The sequence below is a fragment of the Triticum dicoccoides genome, chromosome 7A (assembly GCF_002162155.2).
Source record: "Triticum dicoccoides isolate Atlit2015 ecotype Zavitan chromosome 7A, WEW_v2.0, whole genome shotgun sequence".
Lineage (NCBI taxonomy): Eukaryota > Viridiplantae > Streptophyta > Magnoliopsida > Poales > Poaceae > Triticum > Triticum dicoccoides.
The window spans coordinates 366,217,029-366,225,814 of NC_041392.1; the positions used below are offsets into that span (position 1 = coordinate 366,217,029).

The 8,786-nt window shown below is 47.3% G+C and overlaps 1 long non-coding RNA gene across 1 annotated transcript; it reads left to right on the plus strand.

The window, feature by feature from the left end:
* Positions 1–2,943: 2,943 nt before the first annotated feature.
* Positions 2,944–4,879, plus strand: LOC119330757. The gene is made up of 3 exons (XR_005160231.1): positions 2,944–3,645; positions 3,737–4,037; positions 4,826–4,879. It is a non-coding gene; the product is annotated as an uncharacterized LOC119330757 (long non-coding RNA).
* Positions 4,880–8,786: the final 3,907 nt, after the last annotated feature.

An 8,786-nucleotide genomic window follows, 5' to 3' on the forward strand; every position in this document is an offset into this window, starting at 1 on the left:
CCTCAGGAAAAAGGATTACAAGCACATAAAGAGTGTTCTCGATAGTGCCCTGTTAACCTTCATCCTGTCTGGTGGATATATCAAGGTGAAAAAGTACAGGAATCACGGGCTGGCTTTCAGTCATAAGACCGACTTCTGCTGCATCCAGCAACTGCACACCGGTATGGCTGATGGATTCTACCTCATGCATCACCTGCTCGAGTACAGAAGGGATAATCAACGCCTTCGCATGTCACCTACTACAAACGATGCCAAGATTGTCAGCTGGGCCACAAGCATAGGAAGGACACCGGATCATCAAATCACAACTGAGTTTTATCACGTACAGTGTGAACTTGCCCAAGTGATCCTGAAGCAGGTCCTCGAACCAACAGGGATGTTCTACCATGGGCCAATCACGCGGGAAGATGTCCGAGCACTGCTACTCGCTCAGCGTCTGGACCTGAAGCTTTTCAAGAAGCTCGGGTGCTTCCTCCCTGACTATGAAGATTGGATCGAAGACATGGAGGACAGATTGTTGATGATAATGTGTCGGTACTGTCTTTCTATGGCAAAACTTTGAATTTATGCACGGCAAAACTATGTGATGTAACTAAACCGTGGTCCTGAACTAGCGTAGATCGCTCTAGTTAATTAGTTTGGGTATAAGGAACTTTGCCATTTATGTTTACTATTGGTTGCTTGTATTTCTCTCCCGGTTACCTCTTTGTTTTCTTAAGTACATTATGTTGCATATCATCGTTCAATTCATCAACTCACGATGCAGGTACATAGATCAGAGATGGCGAAGGGCTACTACGTCATGTACGTTGGGAGGGTTCCAGGAGTCTACCACAGCTGGGCAGCGGCTCAAGCCCAGGTGCACAGGTACCCGGGTGCTAGCCATAGTGGGTTCGACAGCAGAGCCGAAGCGGAAAGTAGTTACTTGAGGTGGACACTCTAGCATGAGCAGGGTGGGACCGCCGGTACTTCATAGTCGCGCTCTTGCTCATGCTGATCGCTCTTCTCTTCTACATCATGGTTTACATAGAGATGATGAAACTTGTGTGTGTGCCATGACCATGTAGTTGCACTTATTCGAGACATGACATTATCGCACTTGTGTATCGCTATTTTTGAGATGTGATGACATTTGTGTTGAATGATGATGATGATGATGGTATGATGAGACTACTGTATGTCTATGATATGATGATAATACTGTATGTTTAGTATGATCTGATGAACCTATTGTATATAGCCTGTATAAATATACCACAAATACGTAGGGGGTGAGGGTCGGTGAAAGCAGGAACATTAGCAGTAGCGCTGGAGAGCACCTAGCAGTAGCGCTCGCTTAGTAGCGACGCTTCATATGAAAAAGCACTACAGATAGTTATCAGTAGCGCTGGTCCAGGAAGCGCTACTGCTAACAAAACTTAGTAGTAGCACTGCCTATACCATCGCTACTGCTACAACTTATTTGTAGTGTGCTAGTAGTAGCACTGAGCTAGTGCTACTGCTATGCATATTTCAAGCGCTACTACTAGGGTTTTCCCTAGTAGTGTAGGGCTCCGACGGAGCTATTCTGCCGAGGAAACTTCCGTCCCGGAGGTGGAAATCGAAGCTGTTGGGGAACGTAGTAATTTCAAAAAAATTCCTACGCACACGCAAGATCATGGTGATGAATAGCAACGAGAGGGGAGAGTGTTGTCTACATACCCTCATAGACCGGCAACAAAAGAATTGACACAACGTAGAGGAAGTAGTCGTACGTCTTCCCGATCCAAGTACCGAACGTACGACACCTCCGAGTTCAGCACACGTTCAACTCGGTGACGTCCCTCGAGCTCCGATCCAGCAAAACATTGAGGGAGAGTTTCGTCAGCACGACGGCATGATGACGGTGATGATGTTCTACCGACGCAGGGCTTCTCCTAAGTACTGCTACGATATGACCGTGGTGGAATATAGTGGAAGGGGGCACCGCACACGGCTAAGGAATGATCACGAAGATCAACTTGTGTCATGGGGTGCCCCTTGCCCTCGTATATAAAGGAGGGAGAGGGGTAGGTGCGGCCGACCCTAGGGTTGCTCCTGGAGGAGTCCTACTCCCACCGGGAGTAGGACTCCCCTGTAACGCCTCGAGACCGATGCGCCAGGTGTCTTCCAGTTATTTGCCGTTCTTGCCTTGTCATTTGCTTGCGTGTCGCATCTTATCATGTCATCATGTGCATTGCATCGTCATGTTTTTCAAAACTTGCATCCGTCCGGATCTCCCAGTTCTTTCCGATGTCCGTTCTGAGCCCAGCCACACTTGCACGCGCCCGCGGCTTATCCGAAATAGTGTTTTATAAGTGGCCGGGAAATGTTCTTGGAATGGGATGAAAGTTGGCGTGTGGTGTTGTTATGTTGTAGGTAGGCCGCCTGCCAAGTTTCATCGTGTTCGGAGTCCGTTTGACGCCCCAACGAATAACTATAGCGGCAGTATAGCCGGTCTAACGTCGGACGTTTTTGGTCTCCGAAAACTATTGCTGGGCTTTCCCTCTCTTTCCTCTCTAGACCGTCTACACAGCCCACTACCTACCGTCAGGTCTAACCTAACCTCTCTTGTCAGCCCGCGGCCCTCCTCGCGTGCGTCCGAAAGCTACCCCGGAACCGAACCGGACTTTCGTCACCGTTGGATCCGGATCATCCCCAAACGTCTACAAAACATCTCCGTTTTGTTTATTGGACTTCCTAACCTAGTTATCTCAGCCCGTACGATTTTGATTGGAGGGAGCAAATCGCGCTACACCTAGTTCCCCAATTACCTTCGGTTTAGTTTTGCACTCAACCATTCTATTTTTCTCAACCGCTCGATTTCGATCGAAGGGTCCGAATCTACCCTAAACTTCCCCATCTTCCCATATATAAAAGACTCCTAGTGTAAATCTGGACAAAACCCTAAAATCTAGGGGGTTTGTCCCTGCCGCCGCCGCCACACTGCATCTCCCACCTCGGGATCGATCCCCATCCAATCAGTTTTTGCGTCCCCGATCCAAAATTCATGTCGATCTCCCCCTCCAACCAGCGCCTCCCCCGATTCCCTCGTCCACCTCCTGCAGCCCCGAGCGCCCGAGGCCCCAACAAGCCGTGCACCAGCCGGCCACCGAAGCTCCTCCGCGGCCTCCTTCCTCGCCCGACGACCAGCGCCGCTGCCGGCAACCACCCCCAGGAATTCGCATCGCCCCCTCCGTTTCCTTTCCCTTCATTTCCCTGTTTTCTTCTCTTTGCTAACCACTCCCGCTCCTCGTGTGCTGTTTCACAGGGAGCGCCATGGCCTCCTCCGATCGATCCTCCGATGCCTCCCCGAGCCTGCAGCGTACCCAGCTCCTCGTGCCCGAGGGCCTCACGCGCGAGCTCGACCCCGAGCGCGCCTGAGAGGATCTTCCTCCCGCTGGCCTCCTCTGCGCCAAGTCCATCGCCATCATCGTCCCATCGTCAGACCCCCATCCCTGCTTCTCCTCGCTGTTGTCAACTTCCGGCGTGCCGCCAACGATAGTTCCGGCCTCTACTTTGAGCAGAGGAGGACGCCCTCGTCTCGCCACACCTCGACGCCGGCGCGCCTCCACAACTAGACCTCGCCGGAGCAAGCAGCTACTCTGCGCTGCCCCATGCGCTCCGGTGAGCCCTGCCGTCGCTTCCGTCTCCCTTCGCCTCACGCTCTTTCTCCTTTCCTCACCTCTCCATCGCTCATGCCTCTTTGTTCGACCAGGACCGCCGCCATGGATGGTTGTGTCCCGCGCCCGAGCTCCATCTGCCGCCGTTACCCGGAACTGACGCCGCACGACTCGATCCGCCCGTTCCCGCCGGTTCCCTCCGTCCCCATCGCCGGGACCCCCCTGCCGTCGTCGCCTGCATCTCCATGGGCGTGCTGCTATTTCTGTTCTTCAGAAACAAACAGCAGCAGCTCACCCGCTCGTCTCGCTCGTGCGTTGACCGAGCGCAGCGCTAGCAGGCCTAGCTGCGCGCCCCTGCAGGCCTTCCCTCTCCACTAGTTGGGCCAAGGCCTAGTGGTGAGCAGCCCCAGCCTCCCCTGTGCACCTCTGGGCCTGCCAGTTTCAGCCCATTCCATTTTTTTCTGGCCTCTGTGTTTTGCTAATTAACCGGGGAATTATAGTTTACAGAAAAACCCTCTAACTTCATGCATATAATAACTCTTTAACCGTGCATTGGATTTAAACAAACTTAACATGAAAGTTGCTTTGAATTTTGTGTAGTTACATAATATGTCATTTTCATCCATGTTTAAAATGTTTAAAATGATGTTTGCATATATTTTCCCATATTGTCATGTTAAAATGATTTATTTCATAACTAAATAACCGTAGCTCGGTTTTAAATAATCTCTATATGTAAATGGGGTAGAAAAATGCCTAGATTATCATGATGGCTTTACTTTGCATGTTTAACAACTCAAAAATTGTGTTAAGGGCAGAACAGTACCAAACCTAATATATGCATATCGGGATTTACCGGAATTGTTGTTCGTTGCTTCCGGCCTCATTTAACCTTGACTAGATAGGTAGTTTTACTTTGCTTCACCCTCTTGCCATGTTTAACAACATTTAATATTGTTGGGTACATAAACGAGATCGAACTACATAACTTGAATGTGGTGTATTGAGCTCCACTTAACTTGTAGTGTTGTTTGTGGACTTTGCCATGCCATGCCATGTATCATTTAACCGGACATGCATCATACTTGATTGTGCATCATGCCATGATTATGTGATGGTTGATTACCATGATTGTTTGCTTCTTTCCGGTGTTTCTTCTTCGGGTTGGTTCCGATAATGTCTAGTTTGTGAGGATCCGTTCGACTTCGTCCGTTTGTCTTCTTCATGGACTCGTCCTTCTCCTTGCGGGATTTCAGGCAAGATGACCATACCCTCGAAATCACTTCTATCTTTGCTTGCTAGTTGCTCGCTCTTTTGCTATGCCTATGCTGCGATACCTACCACTTGCTTATCATGCCTCCCATATTGTTGAACCAAGCCTCTAACCCACCTTGTCCTAGCAAACCGTTGTTTGCTATGTTACCGCTTTGCTCAGCCCCTCTTATAGCGTTGTTAGTTGCAGGTGAAGATTGAAGTTTGTTCCTTGTTGGAACATGAAGATATTGTTCCTTGTTGGAACATGTTTACTTGTTGGGATATCACAATATCTCTTATCTAATTAATGCATCTATATACTTGGTAAAGGATGGAAGGCTCGGCCTTATGCCTGGTGTTTTGTTCCACTCTTGCCGCCCTAGTTTCCGTCATATCGGTGTTATGTTCCCGGATTTTGAGTTCCTTACGCGGTTGGGTTATAATGGGAACCCCTTGACAGTTCGCTTTGAATAAAACTCCTCCAGCAAGGCCCAACCTTGGTTTTACCATTCGCCACCTAGCCTTTTCCCTTGGGTTAGGCCAGCCCAAGGGTCATCTTTATTTTAACCCCCCCGGGCCAGTGCTTGTCGAAGTGTTGGTTCGAACTGAGTAGACTGCGGGCCACCTCAGGGAAACTTGAGGGCTGGTTTTACTCGTAGGATGTCTCATCCGGTGTTGCCCTGAGAACAAGATATGTGCAGCTCCTTTCAGGATGTCGGTGCATCGACCGGTCTTGCTGGACTTGTTTTACCATTGTCGAGGATGTCTTGTAACCGGGATTCTGAGCCTGATCGGGTCTTCCCGCTAGAAGGAATATCCATCGTTGACCGTGAGAGCTTGTGATGGGCTAAGTTGGGACACCCCTGTAGGGTTTTGAACTTTCGAAAGTCATGCCCGCGGTTATGGGCAGATGGGAATTTGTTAATGTCCGGTTGTAGAAAACCTGAAGTTGATCTTAATTAAAATACATCAACCGCGTGTGTAACCGTGATGGTCTCTTCTCGGTGGAGTCCGGGAAGTAAACACGGTGTTGGAGTTATGCTTGATGTAGGTTGTTCTAGGATCACTTCTTGATCATAGTTGTTCGACTGTGCTTTTGCTTTCTCTTCTCGCTCTCATTTGCGTGTGTTAGCCACCATATATGCTAGTCGCTTGCTGCAGCTCCACCTCATACCTTTTACCCTTCCTATAAGCTTAAATAGTCTTGATCGCGAGGGTGTGAGATTGCTGAGTCCCCGTGACTCATAGATACTTCCAAAACCAGTTTGCAGGTGCCGGTATTACCGAGCAGGTGATGCAACCAAGCTCAAGGAGGAGCTCGATGAAGATCATGTTTGTTATGTTCTTTCCGTTTCCAGTTGATCAGTAGTGGAGCCCAGTCTGGTCGATCGGGGATCTCTGTAGCATTTGGGGTAGTCTACTTTTATTTTGGTTCCGTAGTCGGACCTTGAGTGTATTTGGTTGATGTAATGCTTTATTCATGTAATTGTGTGAAGTGGCGATTGTAAGCCAACTATGTATCTCTTTCCCTTATATATTACATGGGTTGTGTGAAGATTACCTCACTTGCGACATTGCTTTCAATGCGGTTATGCCTCTAAGTTGTGCTTCGACACGTGGGAGATATAGCCGCATTGAGGGCATTACAAGTTGGTAATCAGAGCCTTCCCCGACCTTAGGATCCCCCTGCTTGATCGAATCGCTGGTGTTATTGAGTCTAGAAATGTTTTGAGTCATTTAGGAATTATATATATCGGAGAGTTAGGACTTCTTTTTACTCCTCAGTCCCTTCGTCGCTCTGGTGAGGCATCCTGACGTAGAGTTATGACTCTTCTCTTCTCAAATTTCACTAAAAAAATTAGGATCACGCGGGTATCTTGGAATCGTTCCGATGGTTTTGTGACGAGAACATTGTTCTTGGTGCCTCCTGTCATTTAGGGGTTGGGGCAGTGTCCCGGGGAGTTGAGCTCCAAGCTGTTGTCGTCACAATTTTATCGTTGCAATTCTGGAATACCTAAGTTTAGTTTAGCCGACATCGAAAATCTCTTTTATGCAGTTGTTGGTGAGATAACCTCGACGCCACCCAATACTGGGGCGGGAGTTCGGGAGTATTGCCATAACTTGTCTAACGGATGCTTTTCGAAGGTTGAGGTAAACGATTTCCGAAAGTTTCTTGGTTATGTGTTGAAGGATGGATACACCTGGATATAGGATTTGTGTAGTTTCGGGTGAGATATTATGCTTCCCCTGTATCCCCAACACCTGATTGCATAACCGGAAAGTTTCGGGAGTTTATAAGTGGGAATTCAAGTAGCTCTTAGGATATCTTTCCGACAGATGTATGATATGAAATTGGGGTTCGACGTCTAGTGGTCCGCCTATCCACGATTGGTTTTACAGTGGTCTCGTTGTGTCTTAAGGAGTCCTTGGCTATGCCGACTCGGGGATGCTTCCTATGTCATGTGCACTGCCTTGTACATGATGGTGCTGTACGATTGAGCCCGTGTAGGCCCCACCACGAAAACTTTGGACGAAATCTCTATCATATGTTTGTTCCGGCTTATTTTGCAAGCCAATCCTTTGTTTTGTTTTGCGTTGTGGTATTCGAGTTGCTTCGAAGTGAAATGTTGATTCCATACCTTCTCTAAACGGTTTTCTCATATTTCTATGGGAATACTAATCCTTCTTGATCATCGAGATTGTCATCTAAATTCCTTCTCTACCGGCGTGTTTCCCTTCAAGTGGATCCGATCACTTCAACATTTGCAAGATCCAATCTCAGTTCTTTTCAACGGTGTTCATTTCATTCGTCCCAAATTGCCTTTGTTTTCCCTCCCTCCCACCCTTTTTCTTCAAGGAACCAGATTTCTTATCCAAGTATCCTTTTATTGTTCTGAAGTCTTTCCATTCTTTTCCGTCAATGTCTTATCCGATGATTTCTCATGAAGATTCTAACGGAGCTTCAAGTTCATCATTCTTCGTTCTTTTTCTTCTCCGGTGGATTCAATTCAAGCTTTGGTATTGACCATAGTGTTTTCTTTTGCCCAATGTTTTTCTTATGCCGGTGCACCTCATAATCATTCCCCGTTTGCTATTCAATTGTTCTGGAGTGCTCAAGATATCTCGAGGCTGTTATCTCATTCAAGTCTTTTAATTCAACTAGCGCAATCTATCTTGTGAATCGTTCTACGGTGTTTCTTTTTAGTGGGCCCTAACCCACAAGTCTTTTTCCAGGATCTTACCTGACTCTTCTTATTTTTCCGGAGTTATCCTCAAATTCTTTTCGAAGTTTGACGTAAGAATGAATTATCATCAGTCATATGTATTTCTCCAAGATCTTTCTGTCACATCCTAGCTAGTCATGCATTAGAGTGTTGCATCATGTCTACCTTTCATCAGAAACTTGAATTGGGGAAGACAGAACCCCCAGCACCCCCTCTGGAATCAACTAAGGTTTACTAAAAATATTTTCAATGAACCTGAAATGCCCTTCTAAAAAGTTCACTCTCTTTGTCTTGGGTTAGAACCTCTGGCAAAATTGGTGCACATTTTTCTAGGTCAACAAAAGGTCATTGAATTAAATCATATGTAATTTGCATTTGGGCATTTGAATGCTAGTAAATATTTTAAATGCTCAAATAATTCTGAAGATAAGTGTGGGCTGTTGGAAATATTCTAAACAGAGCCTCTAATTATTTTCAAGATTTTTAGAAGTGCCTAGCTATTTTTAGTAAAGCCACAAACCTACAGAAAAATAGAAAATAGAAATTGAAAGAGAGGGAGAGAACTTACCTGGCTGCAGCCCATCAGCCGGCCCACCTAGCGGCCCAGCGCTGTGTTGGCCCATGCCAGCCAGCTGCATCGTCCCCGCCAGGCAGGCAGAGAGCTGAC